Source organism: Anser brachyrhynchus, assembly GCF_964034855.1.
Source record: "Anser brachyrhynchus genome assembly, chromosome: 2".
NCBI lineage: Eukaryota > Metazoa > Chordata > Aves > Anseriformes > Anatidae > Anser > Anser brachyrhynchus.
The window spans coordinates 132,479,727-132,506,390 of NC_137695.1; the positions used below are offsets into that span (position 1 = coordinate 132,479,727).

Consider the following 26,664-nt stretch of genomic DNA (forward strand, 5'->3'; position numbering starts at 1 on the left):
CTTTGACCTACAGAACTGCTTCCCAAGGGATTGTGTTTGCCGAGTCCCTAAATAGGCCAAAATCATCCCTACAATAAATAAATAAATAAATAAAACAGAGTAGCACTTCTGCTGACCACCCTTCTTACTTCCCAAGGATCAAGAACTCTATCCTGTCATGTTCGCTGTGTCTGAGACAGTCTCCAGCCAACACACTGCACATAAGACTTTCCCTGTTAACAAACAGCAGGCCAAGTGGGCCAACTTCCAGAGCCAGTTCCCTCACAACTTGCATAAGGTAGTTACCCTCCACACATTCCAGTTATCTCTTACTTTGCTTCTTTTCCACTATTTTGTATTTCCAGCAGACGTCTGGGAAGTTGAAGTCTTACATGAGAACAAGTGTTAGTGATTGTGACACTACTCTTAGATGCTTATAGAATATTTTGTCTGTTTCTTTGTCTTGGTTGGGTGGTTTTTAACATAGTCCTACCACAAGATCTCCCTTGTTGGCCTTTCTCCTGACTCTCAGTCAAAGACATTCGACCATTTTATCACCACAACTAAGCTCCATGCAATCCAGACCTTTGCTAACACAGAGGGCTACCCCACGTCCTCTTCTTTCTTGCCCCTCTCCTGAAGAGTCTGCAGCCATCCATTACAGCACTCCAGTCATGTGAGCCATAGCCCTGAGACTGGGCTAAAAATTCCATTACCCTCTGCTTTCTTTCTGTTCTATGCACATTTACGTATTTATATTGTGCCACGGTAGTGGGTTTATGTGGAAAGGCTTTGGTAGCGGACAGGAAATAGATGTGGCTTCTGTGAGAAGAATACAGAAGCTGCCTGATGTTAGATAAGTGATATTGTTTGTGCCTCTGTGAGAGCATATTTAAGACAGGGAACAAAAAAAAAAAAAACAAAAAAAAACACGTGCTGGGGAACAGCAGCTGGGAGAGAGTGAGAAACAGCCTTGTAGATGCCAAGGTCAGTGAAGAAAGAGATCAGTTTGCTCCTGATGGATGGACCCTGTGGTATGGACCCATATCTGGAGCAGTTCTTGAAGAGACTGCTTGTGGGAAGCCCACACAGGATCGTTTCGGGAAGGACGGCATCCTGTGGGAGGGACCCCACAGCGCAAAGGATGAGAGTGACTGAGTGGATGAGCTGTGGAGACGAAGTGCTGTAGACTGACCATAACCCCCATTCCCCCATTTCCCTGTGCTGCTCGGGGGGAGGAGGTGGAAGAGGGTGGATAGGGGGAAGGTATTTTTGGTTTATTTCCTTTGTTTCTCACTTCTCTAGCTTGTTAGTAATAGGCAATAAATTTTACTACCTCCCTACTCTGAGTCTGTTTTGCCCGTCACAATAATTGTTGAGCAATCTCCCCGTCCTTATCTCCACCCTTTGGTCCTTTGCATTGTATTTTCTCCCCCTTTCCCTTTGAGGAGGGGGAGTGAGAGAGCAGCTGAGGTGGAGCTCAGCTGCCCAGCTGAGTAAACCACCACAGCCCCTAATGAAACTGACTTACTGGCTGACATTCCTTTGTGCTGCTCTTCAAAAACTCTCCTGCTGACACTTGTTCCTTTTATTGTCTGGGCAGCCATTGTTAACGCTGACATCAGTGTTCCCCTCCCCTAGCAGCTCTAGTTTGTTTTCTTCATCAGCTTGATATTATAATGTTACAAAAAGGTATGGCAGGTGTATGCCTGAAGATATATCCCATCTGCAGAACATAAAATTTTCCTACATGTCTTTTACACTTCATTTAAATTTAAAATAAAATAATAATTTAAAAAATCTATATAAATGCACTTTTTTTTCCCCCCACTTGGCAGCCTTTTAATTTTCCTTCTGCATATCATGTTATGCTTAATCAAAACTATTATTTAAATTGCTCTAAATGGACAAATAAGCAGACGAAAGCATTGGCATCCTATTGAAATTCTTTCAAATCAATGAATTAGTTTGGTGAGTTTTATTCTGTCGTTTGCATTTGTGTGATATTGTTCTATAATAGACAATCAGCAAAATAATGGACTAAAATTATGACACAGTAAGCAAGCCAATGAATTTCAAGAATTTCAATTTTAAGATGATAATCAAGACAGGGTTTGAGACATTCTGAAAGCCTGTCCACTGCCTAATTATATATTATTACAATTATTAAATATTTATGTAGATTTAATTTGTGGTGGAGCCTGAAAAATCACAGTGAAAATATCAACTCTCTGGAAAAAAAAAAAAAAAGAAGAAAAAAGCATAAATATATATTTGCATGTATATAAATACACAAAAGTGTTTGTTTATGCTTCTATGTACATATACCAACCCTCTCTCAGGTGTGTCAAAGACACTGGTGCTCCCATTGCCTACTTCCACTGTTGTCTGTCCTGGTGAAAAAAAGCTGTGATGAAACTGCAGCAGTGACCTGCACCACTGTACTTTTGAGATGCAAACCTACCACAAGTCTGGCTCAGCCTTTCTTTCATGTTAATTAATATTTTTGTTAGTAGATGTTTCTTCTAGATTTAAACACCATAAGTGCCTCCCCTTCTTCCCTCCTCTTCCTGAAATCTATCTAGACATGTGTAATATATGCCCTGTTTACCTTAAAATCTCACATCTTTTTGCTGCCTGGAATATAAAAGCAATTTCAGAAGTTTTAGTATACATAGATCGTACTTTTCATGCTCTGTTTTATCTTTTCCTTTTGAAAGGCCCATGGATTTTAAAAAAATACACTATTAGCTTGCTGTCATTCCCCTCATGCTTAAACTAATAAGATTTTTTTGTACATGCATCAAAATAGGTTGAAGTTTTCTGACAGATATGCTTTTAAAGACTTTCATGTCAATACAAATAGAGAAGTCATGTAATAATCATATTTTCAGCTGTACAGCTTTCTTAAAGGTTACATAGATTGATACTGTGAAAAAAAAATGAAATACTTTAGTTTTTAGCTTTTGTAGATCTTAAAGTAGTTTAGAGGACTATTCCAATGAAGAATTAATTTCTCCAGATCTAATAGAGTAATTTGATACTTCAAAGCATTGTATTTAGTATGTAAGACTCATTTAACATGCACTAGTCTATCCTAACAATGATTAATGATAGGATATAAAAAAATTGGATAAAACAGTTTTCTTGTTCTGTAATTTCATCTATATTCATAGAAAATGATGCTTAACTGCTTAAACGTTTGCACCTACCATCCATTTTTATAATTATAAATTTGTAAAAGGAAAGATTAATTTTTGAATATTGTTAACCTGCTGGCATTAAAATGAGAAATGGAAATCCTGATATTTGCAATTGAACCTACAGTACTTATGCTCTTAGTAAATACTAAATATAATAGTTCAGCTTTTATTAAAACTGAAGTTCTTTACAATAATCATTATTTCATTTTAGGAGAACTCTTATTAAAAAAGGTCAGGATTGCCCTTCATTCAGGAAAATTTATTAGGAAAATTTTCCATTACATTCAGGAAAAAAATGTATAGAAGAGGCAGAGAAATTTTAGGGCACATTTCAGAGTCTTTCTTATGCTTTGGCACGAGAGATCAGGAAGACAGGTAGCTAAATTTTATCATTAGGCAACAAAATTTAGCTCTGATCCCAAGTCACACCAAGTTAGTTTTTACCTTCTTTAAGACAAGCAGTAAGCTGGAAATGAAGGGGGGTGAAAAAAAAGAAAAAGAAAAAAAAAATGGAAAACAGGAGAGAAAAAGGATTAGGTATAGCCTTGGTATACAGTGGATACATCAAAAGCCCTGACATTTATCATATTGAAACATTTACATTGTAAAAGGTATTTGAAATAGTCTATATAATAGTCTATATTTTAGAGAAGTGAAGAATGCAAATAATATAATAACTTAAACTGCAGAGATTGCTAAACATTATCTTATAAATATATGAAATATATGAAACTCTATGAAATAGAGTTCATTCTTTACAGCAAAAATCTGAGGTTTAGCTATTGTATGTATATAAAGCTGTTGCTTGTATATGCATAACGTACCTATGTTACTTCTGTCCTAATTCATGTACAAACATATCACCTGCATCTGCATATTTTTGAGATTAATTTAGGTTGCTTCAGCAATGATCAAGAAGCCTTTCTAATTTTTGACATTTTCTTGGCATCAGGAATGGACGTAGTTCTTTATTGCACATTGTGTTATGTACAGAAATTGCAGCATAGCTTTATGTATATGTCCAAGGATCACATTAGTTTCAGTAATGCCCTTGCTCTAGAATGTAGTTAATTTGCTGTAATATATAGATCAGACTGATCTTGTACATATTTTCCAAGTTCAGTTGTTAGGTTACTCTTATTTAAATTGATTGACGATTTAAATTGATAAACAGATTCATGATTAGACCACTGTGGCATAATATATATATATATAAATATATAAATTATTTAATGTATTACTAGTCAAGATAGTGTAATGATTTTTTAAATTGTTATTATACTGTTTAAACATATTATAAATTATATTTTTATTACTATTAATTATTATATTATATTATTAATATATTTAAACATATTTTAATTATTATTTACTTTTTAAACATATTTAATGGGTTACTTGTAGAGAAAGCCCTTACTAAGGAAGGCAATCATCCCATTCCATCTTACAATATAGTGTGGTTGTGGACCTGTCTACAATTCATTCTCTATCACTGTCATTCCCAAAGTAGTATTTTAAGGACTTTATTATGATTCTCAATATGGTAGTTAGTTAGCTACTACTAATACAGTTTCTTTTTTTTTTTTCTTTTTATTTATAGGCATTAACCATCACCATCAGATAGATGGCTATATACCTCCAAGAAGTTCCAAGAGTGCATAGTCCTCAGAGAATATACGGTAGGATATTTGATATTAATCCCATTCTGATAGTGAAAGGTTCTTTTCAGGATTTAATTCATTCCAAAGTTTTAAGGGAAAAGAAAGGATGGACAATGATTTAATTTTTTTTGTTTGCTTATTTTAAAACATTCATTGACAAGAAAGAAAAACATGTTCTGGGAAACATCAATATACTAAGATATTAATAATGAAACAATTTTAATATTTTTCCCTTCCCTTCCCTTCCCTTCCCTTCCCTTCCCTTCCCTTCCCTTCCCTTCCCTTCCCTTCCCTTCCCTTCCCTTCCCTTCCCTTCCCTTCCCTTCCCTTCCCTTCCCTTCCCTTCCCTTCCCTTCCCTTCCCTTCCCTTCCCTTCCCTTCCCTTCCCTTCCCTTCCCTTCCCTTCCCTTCCCTTCCCTTCCCTTCCCTTCCCTTCCCTTCCCTTCCCTTCCCTTCCCTTCCCTTCCCTTCCCTTCCCTTCTTTTATTCTTTTATTTTATACAGAGAACCAAGGAGCAGGCATGTTTCTGTGTGTTGAATAATAATATGTATTTAAGAAAGATTCTAGTTGTGTTGAGAACAAGAGCTATATCGTTACCTAGAGAAGATATATAAACATTTGCCTCCCGTAAATTTTTTGGTGTACTGTAAAGTATTTTAAATTCTAGTAAAAGTAAGATCAACTGTTTCCCATACGATTTCCCCATGGACAATTGAGACTATTTTTCCTAGCTTCTGAGCTTCAAATCAAGTCCTTTGGCAAGAGTATTATTATTTTTTGACCAATCTACAGATGAGAACTGTGCTCTTGTATGATTAATGATGCCTACAATTTAACTCGTTCTGGGCAGAGAGTTTTATAAATAAAGGTCCACTCAGTGGTGGATCATTGTGCACTTGTAAAAGGCTGGTTCTTTCACAGTGAAGGCAAGATACAGTCTTCATGGATTTTTTTAAAATTTAATCCCCCCCCCCCCCCCCCCCCCCCCGGCACACTCTTTGTACTGTAACAAGACTAATGTTAAAATATTGCATATTGATAAGAAGAAAAAACTCATGTTAAAATCTGTCAGGTTCCCTGAATAATTTTCTTGGAAGAGATTAAGGAGCTTTCTTATATTTGGAGTTTTTGAAATAATTGAATTTATTGTAAAGGCTTTCTTTAAGGCTTATTCATTTCAAAATAAAATATATATATAAAAGTTTTCCTAGTTGAAATACTACTTTAGCTTTTTATTTGTTTATGTATTTATTTATATACTTATATAATTCCAACCTATAATTTTATTCATTTTTTTTTACAATATATTTTTTATTTCCCTCATGACTGTTGTGTACCTTGAATAGAGATTTCTAACTGGTAGTCACTTGTCACCCAATAACTAGTTACATTTTGACACCCTAGGGCATAAAGCAATGGAATTAAAATTTAATGACATAAATGCCAATATTATTCTACAGGATCATCAATGGGAATATAATGTGTATTCACTTACATGCTATTTCCCTGGTACATATTCTATTTGAAAGTGGATGCATTTCACAGAAACTAATATCCAACAGCAGTGCAAGTGAGCACTCAAGTATACGTAAGATGCTCCTGAGGATGTATGAGCTATCATGGCCATTGCTTTCTCTGTCTAAATGATAACTCAGCTTCAGGCATCATTCTGACAACCTGCACAGTTCACAAGTGCATTTTTAGGAAACCCAGTAAAGCAGTTACTTAACCACTCTCTCTCTGTGAACAGCCTTAGGAGGGATTCATTTTACCTAAGGTGAGATGCTGCCAGTGTAGAGCTCTCCATACCTAGTCACCCTCACTTGCTTTTACAGTAACTGTAGGAAAAAAAAAAAAGGGGGGGGGGGGGGGGGGGGGGGGAGAAGGGGAATTTTTAAAACACAACTCGTGTAATCTCTTTGAGGTACTGTTATTATATACTGAATCATATTCTAGAAACGGCTACTTATCTGTAATGAGCATAAAGGGTGGTTTGATAACTAGTTCAGATATCTGAATGTATTCAGAAAAAAATCCATTTCCTGTGTCTACAATCTCTGTATTCTACTTTATAATCCAGTTTTGGTATTGTTGATTTTTACTCACTAAGATCAAAATTATTATTCTTTGTGTAGTATATATGCAGGGCTGGATCTTGGTTGCTATAGTAATACTAATTCTTTCAGATTTACATTCAGGTCTAAAAATATACAAACCAGAGAAAGCAAAAAATCACTTTATTTATATTTAGAATGCTTTGCTCGTACAAACATAAATAATTCAGTTGCTGTCTTTGCCCTGGGAACTTTTCCATATAGCTTTTCTCACTTTTCCATTTTTGCAACTTTTGAAATAATACTATTATGAATTTTAAAGCCATGGATAAATGTTTGAAGGAATATCTATTAACAGTCCTTATGGACTGATCTAAACAGCTGTTGCTATGGACTTCTAATTATTTTTTTCAAGTATAAGTTTAAATATTATTTTTAGTTTGTCATATGTTAGCTTAAATCCTCAGGTGACAATAAAAAGCTCCAGATATTCACTGCTGTTAACTAAATGCAGATTTAATAATAAAAGATATGCTATATGATCATAAACATCAGCATATTCAGCTTCTAATGTGACTGTTATTTTTTTGTCCTGAATTTAAATATATATATATAAATACGTAAATATATACACATATATATTATTAATATTACGTATTATTAATATTATATAATATAACAATATAACATTATAATACAATATATCTTATTATTAATATTAATATATTAAAATAATATTAATTGTATATATCATTAATATTATTTTTCTTCTTTTCAGGGCACATCCAGATTCATACACATGGTATAGCTACCAGAGGGTTCCAACAAAAATTCACCATAATGCTGATGCTGTCCTTCTTCCTCTTTCAGATAAGAAATTAATAATGCTTTTGTTTGCTGCTAGCTAGGCAGTTATTTTTTGTTGTTGTTTGTTTGTTTGTTTGTTTTGTGGTATAAATACTTTGGTCTTATGGTGAAGCTTCTGCAATCATTGCCCATGTTATCATTGTGTATATGTATGCAGAAAGACAGAACCAAACATTTTTTTTAAGATCATAAGTAGCATGAACTTGAAGTAGGAACTTTCAAGTAGTAACACAGCTTTTTAGAAGCAGAAAGGACAAAGATTGCCAAATAAGTGACATCTGTCAGCTAGCCCTCACAAGTACGAAAAATCAAGATCTTCCTAGGATGAAAGAGCAAGAAGGTTGTGTATGACAAATATGATATACTCATAATGTCTCAATTGAAGTTTTGTGCAGTTTTTTTGTGAAGTTTTTCTTAGTACATTATTTCAAAAATGGCTTGGACCTGAAGCAGAGAATTCAGAAGAGAAAAAAAGAGCAATGACCAGAAGTTTAGAAAATAGGATTTATGAGGAAAGATAGGAAGAACAGAAGTTGTTTAGCCTCGAAATGACAAGATGGGGAAGACATGAAATAAGCTGTTCATTATGGAAAACAGAATAATCTCCATGGAAATGAGATTAAAAAACTACAGATAGATACAACATCTTTACCATACACATTATGAAATGCTTCCAATTAAAAGTGTTTAAAGATCAGAACCTTTTGCACAAGGAAGTTAAGAAAGGATGAAATATTTTGTGGGTGCATACCAGGTCTTATTCATCTAACCTTCTTGGATCAAACTGCTCTGTTGGCTATTCAACTCAGCAAGGACCATTATTTTCTGTGATTTTACATTTCTAAATTTATTTTATGGCCTCTGATGTTAAAATTAATGTAGAACTACTACAAAAAATCCTGTCTGCATATTCATAACTCAAGCTATAGGAGATACAGTAAGCATAATTTAAAATGCAGTGTTTGTTCAGTTGAAATTGTACATTCCTGTTTTTCCCATGGGAAATAAGGTTTTATGATAACAAATATTTTGGTTTTTTTTTTTTGTTTGTTAGAGATGTTCTTCATAAAATAATTTTTCCTTCAGTTTAAGATTTTTTTAATGCATACTTCTGTTTAAATCATTTTGTAAATAATTTCTATTATCAGTTCTATTGCAGTGGGCATGAGTATGAAGTCTTAAGGCTCTAGCTTTTTAATTCATATTAAGAAAATTCACATTCTTCTCTACGGATCAGTCCTTAATTCAAACATTTCTGTTGAGCAGAATGATCATCATATATTATGGTTCAAATCAAGGTTACCTTTGAATAATTCATGTTGAAAATGAGTTAGATTTTTTTTGCCTGAAATAAAGTTAAAGCTTTATTTATTTATATATTTATCTATTTTTCCTGGAGAGGGAAAGAAAAAAAAATAAGAGGGAATAAAAATTTCAACATGGTTGTGACATCATGACAAAGGCAGACTTTGCCAGCATGTTTATGAATACTTGGAGAATCTCTAAAGCTGATCTCTCTTTGGCTCCACTAAAAACTTTATCATTTAATCTCAGAAATCTTGATTCTTCACAGATATGCACATTGTGAATTATCAGTGTCAGCAGACTGGTGAATTAGGAAGAATGAAAACATATTATTACACTACTGTTCTAGTTTTCCTAATTTGAAGCCAGTAGCGAACTGTAAACAGCATTCATACATAAGCCAATGACATTCCTGGTCTGTCATTGCGTTTCGTCCTTCCACAACTGGCCACAGCCATTTTATACTATTCCTGCTAACCCATCGGAAGAATTCTGTTAATGAAGAGTAGAAATTAGAGAGAATTTGGTCTTAACTTACATATATCCATCTTGCTCGCTGACATTAGCGCTGACTTCATCTAACGAGCCGCTGTATAAAATGGTCACCAAAATCAAAGTCTGCTGTAATAAATAAAAATGTACCTTGCTTTGGTACTTCATTTGAGCAGACAGAAACTTTTAAAATGTGTCACAAAAGGGCAAAGACAAATTATTTGTGAAATTTTTTGTACTGTCATGTGGTGTTTAGGGACATGATTTAGAGTGTGATATTGGTGGTAGAGGGATGGTTGGACCAGATGATCTTGGAGGTATTTTCTGTGATTCTTTGATTCTGTTTATGCTTATGATACAGTTAACTTTTTTTTTTTTTTTTTTCCTCCGAATGCAATGTAACCAATGGTTTTAGCAGGGAGCAAATTCTTTCTGATTATGAAAATATAGCTAGTGATTGAATATGATGCAAACAAGAACAAAAATATTTTTAGTTTAGAAAACTAAGATCTTCATATTATCTTCTGGCCTAAAAAGTCATGTTTACAAGATGGTCAGGTGGGTTCTCAGCTTCTTCATTCTACCTGAATAATTTTTTATTTTTATTTTTTTAATTTTGCCATCGCAAACCACTAAGGCATCATATTTTGAACAGAGAATAGAATTACTGAATAATACATTATGAACAGTTCTTTTCATTATGCACAGCTTCTTACATATCTCTTAAGTCTTCTCTGATTATTATTAAATAAATTAATGCTGAAAGAACACCTTTGAACTGAGCTATTTTCTGACATCCTAAGCTCCCTGGACAGAAGGACTGGACAGAACAAGTCTACACCATGGCTTTGTACTACATTAGAAATAGTTCAATAGTGACTTATACTTTATTTCTGTCATATATTTCAAGGCATTGATGTTTTATTAATGGGAAACATTACCTCACAGTATTACCTTTACTCTGCGATACGAAGTTTAAAGTCAACTAATCATCAGAGATGTTCATTCACATTTTTGAAGACATATCTGAACTAAAAATGAGACATTTTAAAGTTCATCTGTCATTTGGGATATAAGGAGGTTTTTGATGGCAGACTTACCAGTTCTACACTTCAACTGCAAAACCTGTCAGATATATAAGGTTTCTATAACTGAAACATGAAAACCTCATTAACATTATATTTTAAAGCTGTTCAGTGAGAAATGCATAATAAGAAAAAAAAAAAGAATTGAATTTTATGTATATGTGTCCTCAGTAATGTTTATGTATATATCTTTTCAAAGAAGAAATAAGTGCTACTTTAAAATAACAAGAACTACTCATTAGCCTTTGTTTTTCTTGGAACGTACAACACAATACCCTCTCTTAATATCTTTCCTACTACCCACCCTCCACTACACTGCAATCACCAAATACAATTATGGTATCACGTAGCATCATAGAATCATAGAATGGCTTGGGTTGGAAGCGACTTTAAAGATCATCTAATTCCAACCCCCCTGCAATGGGCAGGGATGCCACCCACTAGATCAGGTTGCCCAAGGCCTCATCCACCAACCTGGTTTCAAACACCTCTAGGGCATTCACAACTTTTCTGGATAACCTGTTTAATCCTTTTCTGGATAACATCATTGCCCTCTGAATGAAGAATTTCCTCCTAACCTCTAGTTTAAATCTCTTTTAGTTTAAAGCCATTCCCACTTGTCCTGTCCATGTTCCCCTTGTCACTCTCCATCTTTTTAAAAAGCCCCCTTTAAGTATTGAAAAGCTGCAATAAGGTCACCCCTGAGGCTTCTCTTCTTTAGGCTGAACAGCCCCAGCTCTTTCAGCCGTTCTTCATAGGAGAGGTGTTCCAGCCTTCTGATCAACTTTGTAGCCCTCCTCTGGACCCATTTTAACAGATCCACATCCTTCTTGTTCTGAGGGCCCCAGACCTAGATGCAGTACTCCAGGTGAGACCTCACAAGGGCAGAGTTGAGGGGGACAATTACCTCTGCCAACCCCCTAACCACTCCTCTGTTGATGCAGCCCAGGATGCAGCTAACTTTCTGGGCTGCAAGTGTGCACTGCTGGCTCATGTCAAGCTTTTTGTCCACTACAACTCCCAAGACTTTCTCTGCAGGGCTGCTCTCAAAGTGTTCTTCTCCTGGTCTGAGACTGTCCTGACCCAGGTGCAGCACCTTGCACTTGGACTTTTTGAACCTCATCAGGTTCATACAGGCCCATTTCTCAAGCTTTTCCAGGTCCCTTTGGATGGCATCCCTTTCTCCTGTTGTATCAACTGCATCACTCAGCTTGGTGTCATCTCCAAACTTGCTGAGGGTGCACCCTATCCCACTGTCTATGTCATTGATAAAAATATTAAACAGTACCAGCCCTTGGACAGACCCCTGAGGAACACCACTTGTCACCAGCATCCAGCTGGACATAGAGACATTGGCTACCACTCTTTGGGTATGAGCTCCAAGCAAATTCCTTAGCCACTGAATGATCCACCCATCTAATCTGTATCTTTCCAATTTGAAGATCAGGATGTAATGTGGGACTGTGTCAAATGCCTTGCAGAAGTCCAGGTAGGTGACATTGGTCGGTCTTCCCATGTCAGCTGATGCAGTCACTCTATCATAGAAGGCCACCAGATCGGTCAGGCATGATTTGCCCTTGGTGAAGCTATGCTGGCTGTCTCAGATCACTTCCTTGTCTTGTATGTGCCTTGACATTACTTCCAGGAGGATATTTTCCATGATCTTGCCAGGCACAGAGGTGAGGCTCATTGTTCTGTAGTTCCCCACATCATCCTTTTTAAAAATGGGAGAGATGTTTCCCTTTTTCCAGTCACCAGGGCCTTCAGCTGCCTGCCAGTACTTTTCAACTGCATTATTACTTGGTAGTTTAGTGACAGTGGTATTTTAAACATTATAGTCCCAATATTATGGTATTGACATATGATCTACTTTTTCCTTTACAAACAACTTAATCTTTCTCATTTATTATTTAATCCCAATTGTAAGCTCTGGACATGTACAGTTTGTAGAATACCACTGAATTCTATCATATTACTAAATGTACTTCAGAAGATTTTTTTTAAAAGACAAAACAAAAAGTTCTATGAATGACTTTACCATGGAGGGGTGGCAAGGAGGAGGCTCTCTGTTGCAAATGGAATAAAATTCTGTTTTGAATTGTCAAAGAAGGAAGTCTGTTTTTTTAATGTTCTTTTAATGTCTTACATCAGTAAGATATTACTTGTCCAGCAGACTAATTGAGTTGACTCTTGGGAGGTGGTTGGATGTTAGTCAAGACTTCTTAATGTTTTCTAAGATTTTAGTGGTTTCTGGAAACCCTTCTTCAGATAACTTTTTGTTGTACATTTTGTCAGGCTTCTGTCAGTTTTCCAAAGAATTTGGTTTTGATAACAATAAGAACAACAAAAGTAAGAGTTGATATCTTATGGTTAAGATGTAAGTGGATTTATATTTGTATCAATAAATACTTCAAGCCAATGATATTGTGCAGTCACTAGGAATTTGATCTGGCCAAACTGACATATTTGGATAGCTGATCTTTAAACATTTTCATGAACAGATCTATGAGATGTAATTATGAACAGAGAATTCTATGACAGCAATTATTATAGAGAAGTTAAGCATTTGTAATGGTAGTTAGTAGTTGTGATTGTCAGATTGCAGAGCCTTAGAAGTAATCTCTGCATGAACCAGTATACAAATTGGGATTCCTGGTTGATTAACACCATTATTTTTTAGTAAACATCATACTATCCCTGCCAAAATTATAAATACTATCAAAAAGCTTATTAAAAACCTTACACTCATGAATTACTGAAAATAAAATAATCTGCTGCTTAATATTCCAGTAAGATTAGGAACATCTTGGAATTGTGAAATGGTAGGAATTGGCTCATTAATATGTATATATATATATATATTCTAGTGACATTATTATTCCTTCAGAAGTAATACAGTATGGCTCCTACATTTAGAAAAGCATTTATTTCCATCTCACTATCTCTGATGAGCAGATTGGGTATAATACTGAACCATTTCTTTTCATTAGTAGCATTGTTTCTTTTTCTAGCCTGTATTGGCTACATGAGAGTTTGAGGAATTATAATACTAATCACAAGTCCTAATGCTTGTGATGAAATCTGTTTCTGATGCTCAGCAGTTTCAATTGTTCCTGTGTGATAACTTCATTGTCATGATTTTGAACTGTGCCTGAGGCACTTCATCCAGATCACGTGAAATAATTGAACAGTAGGCACTAATAAGACTTACACATTGAGGATGGAGTAAATTTCCTGGATTTCTGTTGCTACATTTTATTATGTATGGATGATTATGAAATCTGTGATTATAAAAGGCTTTTTTGCATTAATGTTTCTATTCGTTGTCTTTTTCATGAGGAAGCAAATGCTGAATAACACAAAATATGGGTGGGAGTTAGGAACCACCATCACACTATCATTGCGATTGAAAATTAGATGCATATTTCACTTTCCTTCTAAATTTAAACTGTGTCTTTTTCAACAGTACAAACAGCTTCCTATGTAGTTCATATTTCTAACAGATGAACAAACTCATAGTTATTTACAGACATTCAGTTGTTTCTAGAGTCTCTGGACGTCCTTTTTTTTTTTTTTTTAATTTAATTTTATTTTTGTTAGAACAGTCTGCAAATATTTAAACCTAACAGGAGCATACTTCATAACAGCACTTAGATTTAGTATTATTTGTGCCTACATTTTGTCTCAAAGGATACAGTTGTTGTTGATGTTTATTTGTTTGTCTGTACTTTTAAATGATTCATGATATATTATTGTGTATGGATCTTGCAAGATCTTCTGAATGTATAATGAAATCTGTCCACAAAGTCCACAAAGTCCTAGGAGATGCCTTTTTTTTTTTTCTTCTTTTTTTTTCCTGTAAGGAATGCCTTATTTTGGAACTTGTTTGACACAGGAGAAAAATTATAGTCTCGTCTTTGACAGCAGATGATGGCTTGTGGAAACAAATCCAGATGATTTTCCTATATAAAGGTGACCATAATTTCAGAATAATATTTTAGGATATATGAGAAGAAAATTGATTTGAGGAGAAAAAAAAATTAGTTAGTGTCCAAAGGAATTTAAAAGTCAGCTCATAATATGAATATAAACCAATGATGCTATCTTAAACATCAGCACTAGGGCTTTTTCCTGCTATTATTGATGATTCTCACTTAATATCAGAAAGACATTTCTAATCCATACTATTTGAAATTTGAAGTCTGAACACTATATTCATTTGTGGTATGATATCTCTCTATATTGCCGAGAAGCTAATATGTTAAATCTGCTCAAGTGCAGGCTAATAGCTAAGTGTAGATCATGATTCTGAGCTGATTTTCAACAGAGCAACCTAAGTGCACATAAATGGTTTAAGCATAACCTATTCAGTTTCAAATCAGGGTACTGAATGACCTGATTTGATTGTGAAAATTGAGGATGTGACACCATCTCTACTCTACATGAAATAAATGACAGCTTTTGCCATTCTCTCTCTTGTCAAAATAGATAAATAATTTAAACATTGCCAGTACAATATTTATTAGATTTTAGATAAAAATTGTAGATGAATTCCCAGACACATAGTGAGGGAATACTGAGAAGAAAAACAAATTGCAGAAGCAACTTTCTCCCTGTTTTTCATGCCCATGTAACAACAGAGTTTGAACTTCTAGTATTTGCCATGTGAGTTCCACACGATAACCACATGGCTAAGCCCCGACTGCTGAATGTAATCATAGAGTCATAGAATCATAAAGGTTGGAAGAGACCTTCAAGATCATCTGGTTCAACCATCACCCTACTACCAATGTCACCCACTGCTGTCACATGTTCTTTCTTTTCTGATTCACTTTGCTGTTGAGAGTCAAAGAATTATAATAATAATAATAATAATAAAATAACTGTTCTGTAAATAGACTTTAAGTCTACTATATGCTTTCCTATACTTTGGTAGCCTTCAGAGAGAAGGTAACTCTTCATCTGGTTCAAAATTTTATTATTTCTGTGAAGTAGATAGGGTGGAGCACTAACAAATATTTGGGTGTATTTTTTTGGCTTTGTTTATTTAATCAATGCTCTATCAAATTTGATTTGAAAAAATCATCTGGCACATAGTCATGCATCTGAGAAAAACAAGTGTCATCCACAGAAACCAATACTGTAACCCTTGACTGTATTCAAAAATCATCACGTCTTGTCTAAGAGGATTAAATATCAATCTGAGTTCATAATGAAAGAGGATTACGTACTTCACTCATCATATCACTTGCTGGCTTGCTTTCTCCAGTACCAAATAAAGGAAAACAGATGTTTTGGATCTTCACTGTTTCGTTATTAAACTAAACTCTTAAGTGCGTGTTTAAAATATGTCCATTCTAAAAGAGGGAAAAAAAAGAGAAAAAAGAAAAAAAAAGATAGTTTCTTGCATTTGCTTTTAATTCTGATGGGCTTATAACATCAAGAGTCATCAGAAGACAGGAATTAAATTATGCAGATAGAAAAACAAATGTCCAAACATGAAGTTTCACTGAACACTTTTATGAAAAAGGCATTAATCTAAAAACAGATTCATGTTTACTTAATGTTCTTACCAGTACTTTAACTCCTTTCTCATTCTAACCTTCCCTGACATTCTAATTCAGCCTTTGAAGGTTTGTCTTGGTATTTGTGTACTCATTTTCTGCCTTTCTGCCTGGATAAGTATACAAATATATATGTGTGTGTGCGAGTGCAAATACATATCCATATGTGTTTATATGTAGTGTATACCATATATAAGCATATAAGCGTATGTTTATACATTGTGTGTATGTGTATAAAATGTTTACATGTGCATGTATTGTTATAAATATGTTACATGTATATATAAAAACCTGTATGTGTGTGTGTATCTGCATAAAAACACATTCACAGTGGCAAAAAATTGAAACATGAAAGCTCCAATTTGAAACCTACTCATTTAGAGTTTATTTATATGAAAAAATATTCATATATCCATTTGGGCTGTGATTTATCTAGAATGTGCGCAACCACATATGTCCTTATTCTGATATATCTGGGCAGAGATACATTATGCTTCTACTATATTTAATGGAGAACTAATCAATAGAGTTAATAGAGTTTTAGGGAGTGAATCATCTCAGCCCCATAAAGATACTTAATTTGTTCAGATAAATAACATCTTTTATCCCATTTACTCTATCGACTAGGTCTCCACCATCCACAATGGTCACTTAGACAACTCACATCTACATTGTAGGCAACCAGTGTGGGGTCTATCTGAATAACACAGAAAATGTAAGGGCTATAGATTCCATCCCCACACGCATACACATTGATAAAATGAACAGTAGTAATCCATACTACAGGCTAACAGAATGGGCACACATGTTCTTTGTTATTATGTATTAATAATTTTATAAATATTATATATATTACATTATATGTATATAATATATTATATACATATATGTACGTATATATTATATATTATATTATGTATATAAATATACTATATGTATATAGTGTATTATTGTGTATTATTTATTTATTTTAATTTTATAACAGTCTTTTAAATAACAAAAATAAATGAAATCCAAAGATCCATACTAAAGCCAGTGAAACATGTATCTGAGAATAAAATATTTAGAAGTGTTTGCTTGTTGTTTTGTGAATAATTCATACATTGATCTTGCTCTCAACAAATGGCAATAAATCACAAGTTGAAATTGATTTTACCATGTGAGAAAAAAAGTCAGGGTCATAAATAGAAAATAAAATGTCTAATATAAAATAGATAACTTTTATAATTTATAATTTGATGGAAGTAGACAATATGCTGAATATTCAAAGCAGTAAAAAATGTTGATTCATTCAAATAGTACTTGCAAAAACATAATTATCTTGATAGGCTTACCTGCACAAAGATTTCATGAATTGATAACAGAATCTGATCAAATGTCAAAAAAGGGAAACGCAGCATTATGCAGACATTAGGGTATTGCTAAGCTTGGCTGAGAAAACAAATTTCTTTTTACATTCTTTGATTCTTAGTTTATTACGGCTTTCTGTCTCTTCTTCTTTTTCTCTTTCTTTTTCTACTTCCTTTTCTTTTTCTTTGACTTTTTTTTTTTCCCAGTCCTGAGTGGGAAAACGGAAAACAGAACAGAAAAAGAATTGATCTTCCTTCTCAGCAACAAAAGTTGCAGAGTTACTGTGATGAATGAGTGTGCTTGAAGTGTAGATTTGTTACCATTTAAGAGAGAAGTACATTGTTCCAAAAATGTTAGATTCTAAACTCCACATGCCATTCCATGACTTACAAAGAATGGGGTCCACTGAGACCCTTATTACAGAGCTTTATTGCAACCTTACCAATTATTTCCTTCTAGTATATACTTAGGACCCACTGTTTTCTTTTTCCTGATTGAAATTTCTGCTGTTAGTTATATTCAAAAGAAGCATAAAAATATAGTTGTAGAATCATAGAATGGTTTGGGTTGGAAGGAACCCTTAAGGATTATCTAGTTCCAAGACCCCTGCCATTTGGTTCCAAGACCTCCCACTAGATCAGGTTCCCCAAAGCCCCATCCAACCTCTCTTTGAACATTTCCAGGAATAGGGTATCCACAACTCTGGGCAACCCATTCCAGTGCCTCATCTCCCTCAGAGTGAAGAATTTTGTCCTTATATCAATTCAAAACCTACCCATTTTAGTTTAAAATTGCCCCTTGCCTTACTTGACACTATAGATGGCTTCCCTTCTCTCCAGTATGTCGACCATAACAGCTTGGCGTCAAATGTAGTCTTGCTGAGGATGCACTCAGTCCCTCTGTTCATGTCTCCAACAAATTAATATAGGTCCTAATACTGACCCCTGAGGAACACCACGGATCTCCACCTGGACATCAAGCTGTTAACCGCAACTCTTTGAGTGTGACCATCCATCCAGTAATAGCCAATAGGATTCAGTGTTTTACACATACCCATTAATAACTTTTTCATCATGTTTTCAAGGTAAAAGGGAGACTTTTACTCAGTATTCCAGGTTTCTTATTTTAACAGCTGGAGGAGAAAAGAAGGTGGATTTGCGTCTCAGAAACTTTCAATATCAGGACTTTGCCAACCTTACTTCAGAACAGCATCTTTGTAAATCTTAAGTAAGATGTATTTTCAATTTTCACTTTTTAATTACACATATCTCTGTAAAGAACACATATGATACATGGTGAGGCATGGTATTTTTTCCTGCATGACAATCTTTATAATACCAGTGGAAAGGGAGAAAGGCAGGATTAGGTCTAGCTACAGAAGACCTTGTGCATTTCAGCTCATTAATACGGGTCTCATTCTGGCTGTCAGAAAAGTCAGTATTTAATATTCCTAATTAAAGTCACTAAAGGCTGTACAAAAGTTAAGATCATATGTACTTATTTGGAGTCTCAGTGTCTCATCAGTATTAAACTCAGACAAAAGTAAAATAGGTACTCCTTAGCATTCAACCATATGAGTGCTTTAGAAAGTGATGACACACATGGATTGGTGAGTTGAACAGATGCATAATTAAATAAGGTAATATTTCTGAGGATTTCTTTTACACTAATCTGTACACAGGAATAACTTTACCTTTTCTTTTTTTTTTTTTTTTTTAAATATCAATTTCTTGCAAAGACTTTAGCTTGGCAAATGTTTAATTTGTTCAATAGGTAAATTATTTATGGGTATTACTGTGTGCTTAAATTGGTTATTAGTGAGTGTGGTGTTTTAATGCGACTATTTCTTCACTATGTATAAAATAGTCTTCATTTTACTGCCATTACTACACTTACTAAGGATTCTGAAATGATATTCTGATTTTTTATTCTGATTTTTTTGAGAGATCTTTTTGCCTCCTCAAATTTTCCATTACCACAGTTTGATTGTTTTACTTCTACAATGACAACTTCTGTACCACAGGAAATATAAACAGACAATTCCCTTTACAATCTGCAATGCATTCATAATAGTTAATGTTGCCAACAACATCCTTTGGAAGTTACTTATAACTTTGGCAAACTTTAAGTATTTTGAGTTCAATAATTTATGCCAGGTGCTTGCTTCAGGCCAAGAATCATTTATAACACAGATGATTTAACACTTTACAAAAACTTCTGTCAGAAAGTAGGAAATAATACATTTTGTTTCTCTATATTAAAATATATTTCTACTTCTCTTATGCTAATAAATCCTTGTAGTCCCATTCTTTAGAACGAATGAAATTAAAGATGTATTAAAAATGATATTTTCTGAAAGATGTTTGGCCATCACAGTGAACAGATGATCACAAATACCTAAAAAATAAACCCGCTGGGGGGGGGGGGGGGGGGGGGGGGGGGAGCAAAGATAATAATAATCACAGAATCACAGAATCATCTAGGTTGGAATCTAGGTTGGAAGAGACCTCTAAGATCACCTAGTCCGACCTCTGACCTAACACTAACAAGTCCTTCACTAAACCATATCACTAAGCTCAACATCTAAAAGTCTTTTAAAGACCTCCAGGAATGGTGAGTCAACCCCTTCCCTGGGAAGCCCATTCCAATGCCTAACAACCCTTTCGGCAAAGAAGTGTTTCCTAATATCCAACCTAAACCTCCCCTGGCACAACTTTAGCCCATTCCCCCTCGTCCTGTCACCAGGCACATGGGAGAATAGAGCAATCCCTACCTCGCTACAGCCTCCTTTAATGTACCTATAGAGAGCGATGAGGTCTCTCCTGATTCTCCTCTTCTCCAGGCTGAACAATCTCAGCTCCCTCAGCCGCTCCTCATAAGACTTGTTCTCCAGACCCCTCACCAGCTTAGTTGCCCTTCTCTCAACATGCTCGAGCACCTCCATGTCCTTCTTGTAGCAAGGGGCCCAAAACTGAACACAGTACTCAAGGTACGGCCTCACCAGAGCCGAGTACAGGGGGACAATTACTCCCCTAGACCTGCTGACCACACTGTTTCTGATACAAGACAGGATGCTGTTGGCCTTCTTGGCCACCTGAGCACACTGCTGGCTCATATTCAGCCAACTATCAGCCAATACTCCCAGGTCCTTCTCTGCCAGGCAGCTTTCCAACCACTCATCTCCCATCCTGTAGCACTGCTTGGGGCTGTTGTGCCCCAGGTGCAGGACCCGTCACTTGGCCTTGTTGAACCTCATACAGTTGGCCTCAGCCTATCGGTCCAGCCTATCCGGATCCTCCTGCAGAGCCTTCCTACCCTTGAGCAGATCGACACATGCACCTAACTTGATGTTGTCTTCAAACTTACTGAGGGTGCCCTCGATCCCCTCATCCAGATCATCGATAAAGATATTAAAGAGGACAGGCCCCAGTACTGAGCCCCGGGGGACGCCACTAGTGACCGGTCTCCGACTGGATTTAACTCCATTCACCACAACTCTTTGGGCCTGGCTATCCAGCCAGTTTTTAACCCAACGAAGCGTACGCCAGTCCAAGCCATGAGCAGCCAGTTTCTTGAGGAGAATGCTGTGGGAAACGGTGTCAAAAGCCTTACTGAAGTCAAGGTAGACCACATCCACAGCCTTTCCCTCAACAACTAAGCTTGTCACTTGGTCATAGAAGGAGATCAGGTTCGTCAAGCAGGACCTGCCTTTCATAAACCCATGCTGACTGGGCCTGATCGCCTGGTTGCCCTGCAAGTGCCGCGTGATGACACTCAAGATAATCTGCTCCATGAGCTTCCCTGGCACTGAAGTCAAACTAACAGGCCTATAGTTCCCCAGGTCTACCCTCTGGCCCTTCTTGTAGATGGGCATCACGTTTGCTAGGCACCAGTCGACTGGGACCTCACCTGATAGCCAGGACTGCCGATAAATGATGGAAAGTTCTTTGGCCAGCTCCTCCGCCAGTTCTCTCAGTACCCTCAGGTGGATCCCATCCAGCCCCATCGACTTGCGTACATCCAAGTGTTGTAGCAGGTCGCCAACCATTTCCTCGTGGATTATGAGGGCCACATCCAGCTCTCCATCCCCTTCCACCAGCTTAGGCTACTGGGTATCCAGAGAACAACAGGTCTTGCCGCTAAAGACTGAGGCAAAGAAGACATTAAGCACCTCAGCCTTTTCCTCATCTCTTGTAACTAAGTTTCCCCCCGCATCCAGTAAAGGATGGAGATTCTCCTTAGTCCTCCTCTTCGTGTAATGTATTTATAAAAACATTTTCTGTTGTCTTTTACAGCAGTAGCCAGATTGAGCTCCAGATGAGCTTTGGCCTTTCTAATTTTGTCCCTGAACAGCCTCGCAATATCCTTATAGTCCTCCTGAGTGGCCCGACCTCTTTTCCAAAATTATAAACCCTCTTTTTTCTCCTAAGCTCAAGCCATAACTCTGTTCAGCCAGGCCGGTCTTCCGCGCCGGCTGGTCTTTGGGCACATGGGGACAGACCGCTCCTGAGCCATTAAGATTTCCTTCTTGAGGAGTGCCCAGCCTTCCTGGACTCCTCTGCCCTTCAGAACCACCTCCCAAGGGACTCTGCCAACCAGTGTCCTGAACAGCTCAAAGTCAACCCTCCGGAAATATTTTTTAAAACAGTGGTTTTACTGATCCCCTTCCTGACTTCACCAAGAATAGAGAACTCTACCATTTCGTGGTCACTCTGCCCAAGACAGCTCCCGACCACCACGTCTCCCACCAGTCCTTCTCTGTTTGTGAACAGAAGGTCCAGCGGGGCCCCTCCCCTGGTAGGCTCACTAACCAGCTGCATCAGGAAGCTATCTCCCACGCTCTCCAGAAACCTCCTAGACTGCTTCCTCTGACCTGTATTGAATTCTCAGGATATGTCTGGGAAGTTGAAGTCCCCCACAAGGACAAGTGCTGACAATTTCGCCACTTCTGCCAGCTGCCTGTAGAACTCCTCATCTGTCTCCTCATCCTGGTTTGGCGGTCTATAACAGACCCCCCACCAGGATGCCTGCCTTGTTGGCCTTCTTGCCGATCCTAACCCATAGAGACTCAACGTTATCATTCCCAGCCTCGAGTTCCACAACATCAAAACACTCTCTAATATAGAGAGCCACACCACCACCCTTTCTGTGCTGCCTGTCCCTTCTGAAGAGCCTATAGCCAGCCATTGCAGCACTCCAGTCATGAGAGTGGTCCCACCACATTTCCATGATGGCAACCAAGTCATAGCCTGCCTGCTGCACAATGGTTTCCAGCTTCTTTTGTTTGTTACTCGTGCTGCGTGCATTAGTGTAGATGCACTTCATTTGGGCCATTGCCTGCTCCCCCCGGCCCTGATATTGTTCTCCCTGGCACACCTCTAACAAGCCTTATTTCAGCCCCATCCCCCTTCTTACCTAGTTTAAAGCCCTCTCAATGAGCCCTCCCAGCTCCTGGGCTAGGATCTGTTTTCCCCTTAGAGATAGGTGGGACCCGTCTGCGGCCATCAGGCTGGGTGCCGAGTAAAGCGCCCCATGGTCAAAAAAACCAAAACTTCTGTGTTGGCACCAGCCTCTGAGCCACATGTTTATCAGGTGGGCTTTCCGTGTCCTCTCTGTACCCCTCCCTGCCACTGCAGGGATGGACAAAAACACCACCTCTACTCCCGCTCCATCTACTAACCGTCCCAGTCCCCTATAGTCCCGTTTGATAGCCTTCAGGCTTCTCTCATCAATATCATCACTGCCAGCCTGGACTATCAAAAGAGGATAATAATAAAGACAAAAAAAAAAAAAAAAAAAAAAGTAATTTCTCAATTTCTTAACTTTGAGACTGAGTTAATATATATCTTATTGCTGAAAGTAGACATGAGAAAATTGTTAACACTGGGTGTTCTTTAGTCCATTTGACTTGGGTACCTGTCTTGTTTACCTTCATTTCCAGTACCCAGTCAATCCTTAGTATTTAGTGAATCCTACAATCTTGGATTAATTCAAGTAACTAAATTTAGGCAGCAGAATTGCCCCTAAAATGCTTTTAGCAATTCATGTCTCTAGTTAAATTATGTAAGGCACTTGAACAGTCACTTTCTTAATTATCTAAAGTTTCACCAAATATGACAGGATAAGTTAGGCAGGCTAAATGTTTCCCAGCTAAGGAGAAAGCAGTTGATGTTTTTAACCTTGATGTCTGCAAGACTTTTGACACTGTCTTCAGTAACATCCTCATAGACAAGATGACAATGTTAATAGGTGCAAAATGAGGTGTAATGAAAACTGACTGAATGGCTGGGCCCAGAGGATAGTGATCACTGGCACGAAGCCCAGAGTCCAATGTATCCAAAAGGTCAATACCAGGATCAATCCTGTACAACATCTTAGTTAGTGACTTGGTTGATGGGTCAGAGAGTCCTTTCAGCAAGTTTGCAGACAACGCAGAGTTGAAAGAAGTGACTGATAAACCAGAGGGTCATGCTGCCATTCAGAGGGACCTTGACAGGCTGGAGAAATGGGATGACAGAAATCTCATTGTATTTAACAAAGAGAAATATCAAGACCTGGCTCTGTGGAGGAGTAACCCCAGGCAATCATATACAGTTGAAGCCAACCTTCTAGAAAGCAGAGAAGAACCTGGAGATCCTTGGGAACACCAAGCTGAACACAAGACAACAATGTGCCTGTACTGGATTTACATAGAAATCTTTTTGTAGTAAGAGAGCTATACAGTTGGCTTCTGTGGGAAGAGACCAGGGGCTGTCCCACGTGTGGTGGTTTTACTCAGGTGGGCAGATGAGCACCAGGATAACCGCTCTATCTCCTACCCTCCTCAAAGGGAAAGAGGGAGAAAATACAATGAAGAGAGCTCAAAGTTTCAGATAAGGATGGGAAGATCACTCAACAATTATCGTGAGAGGAAAAACAGAGTCATAGTAGGGAGATAGTAAATTTTGTTTCCTATTACTAATAAGCTACAGAAGTAAGAAACAAAGGAAAGAAACTACAAACACCTTTCCCCATACACCCTCTTCCAACTTCTTCCCCCCGAGCAGTGCAGGGGAATGGGGGAATGGGGGCTGCAGTCAGTCCCTAACACTTCATCTCCACAGCTCCTCCTCAGTCACTCTCTTCCCCTGCTCCATTGTGGGTTCCCTCCCACAGGATGCCACCCTTCCTCAACTGATCCTATGTTGGCTTCTCACAGGCAGCAGCTCTTCAGGAACTGCTCCCACAAGGCTCCATACAATGGGATCCGTCCATCAGGAGCAAACTGCTCCAACGTGGGTCCCCCATGGGCGGCAGCTCCCCCTAGACCCCCTGCTCCTGCGTGGGCTCCTCTCCATGGGCTGCAGTTCCGGCCTGGGACCTGCTCCTGGGGAAGCTCTCCATGGGCCGCAGCCTCCTCCAGGCCACATCCACCTGCTCCACTGGGGGCTCCTCCATGGGCTGCAGCGTGGAGATCTGCTCCATGTGGGACCCATGGGCTGCAGGGGGACAGCCTGCTCCACCAGGGGCCTCTCCACAGGCCACAGGGGAAATTCTGCTCCGGCGTCTAGAGCACCTCCTCCTTCTCTTTCTTCACGGACCTTGGTGTCTGCAAAGCTGTTTCTCACTCCTCTCTCTCCCAGCTGCTGTTGAGCAGCAGGTTTTTTTTGTTGTTGGTGGTGGTTTGTTTGTTTTTTGTTTGCTTGTTTTGTTTTGTTTTTCCCTTTCTTAAATCTGCTCTCACAGAGGAGCAAACAACATTGCTTTTTGGCTTGGCTCTCGCCAATGGTGGGGCCCTTATCACACATGGGCAGCTTCTGGATTCTTCTTGCAAAAGCCACCCCTACGGCCCCCCACTACCAAAACCTTGCCATGTAAACCCACTACACCATGCTGGACAGAGTCAGTTCCAGCCATCTCCAAAGCGGACCCACAACTGTATAGAACTGGCCAACCAACATCAGCAAAGCTAGTGGTACATCTGTGGTAACATATTTAAGAAAGGTCAAAAACTTTGCACAACAGTTACAGAGAAGAGTACGAACAACATGCGAGAGACAACACCTGCAGACACCATGCTCAGTGGAGAAGGAAGGGGAGGATATGCTCCAGGCACTGAAGCAAAGATTTCCCTGCAGCCTGTGAGCAGAACCATAGTGAATTAAGTTGTTCCTCTACAGCCCATGAAGGATCACACTGGAGCAGATGCCCACACTGAAGCCCATGGAAGACCCCACACAGGTTCCTGGAAGGAACTATGGTCCATGAAGAGGAGATCACAGTTCTGGCAGGAAATGTAGCCTGTAGGTGACCCTTGCTGAAGCAGTCTGTTCCTGAAGGACTACATCCCATGGTAGCTGTACCCATGCTAGAGCAGTTTTTGAAGAACCATAGCCTCTGGGAAGACCATGATGGATCAGTTCATGAAAGACTCTTTCACAGTTTTGTTGGCGATAGAGGTAATTTTCTTCATAGAGGCTCATGTGATGCTACATTTCGGATTTTTGATGAAAAGAGTGGTGATGACAGACTTTTTTTTTTTTCCCAGTTATTACAGAGCGATGCTTATGCAGAATCAAAAAGTTCTGCTTCATCTGTTGCTGTGCCAGCGAGGACTTTGGGGGTGCACCAGAAACTGGGAAGGGACACAGACAGGACAACTGATTCAGACTTACCAAAGAGGTATTCCATCCCATATGACATCTTCTTCAGTAATAACAGGTGGGGCAAAGAAGGAGAAAGGGGGGGTGGGGGAGGGGGGGGAGTGGACACATTTGGAGTGATGGCATTTGTCTTCCCAGGAAACCATTACATGGGATGAGCCCTGCTTTCCTGGAAGTGGCTGAATAGCTGCACGCTGATGGGAAATAGTGAATGAATACCTTGTTTGGCTTTGCTTGTGCACATGGCTTTTGCTTTAACTAGTAATCTGTCCTTATCTCAACCAACAAGTTCTCACACTTTTACCTTTCTGTTTCTCTCCCCCATTCACGTGGGGAGAATGGGTGAGTGGCTGTGTGGTACTTAGCTGCCTGCCAGGGCTAAACCACCACAGGCTGCACACCATGGGAAGAACCCCACACTTGAGTGGGGAAAGAGTGTGAAGAGAAAGTAGTGTCAGTAA

General features: G+C 38.0%; 1 long non-coding RNA gene across 1 annotated transcript; it reads left to right on the forward strand.

Annotated features, from left to right (window-relative positions):
* Window positions 1–739: 739 nt before the first annotated feature.
* Window positions 740–8,799, forward strand: LOC308191368. The gene is made up of 3 exons (XR_013947920.1): window positions 740–1,671; window positions 4,783–4,861; window positions 7,677–8,799. It is a non-coding gene; the product is annotated as an uncharacterized lncRNA (long non-coding RNA).
* The last annotated feature ends 17,865 nt before the right edge of the window (window positions 8,800–26,664 follow it).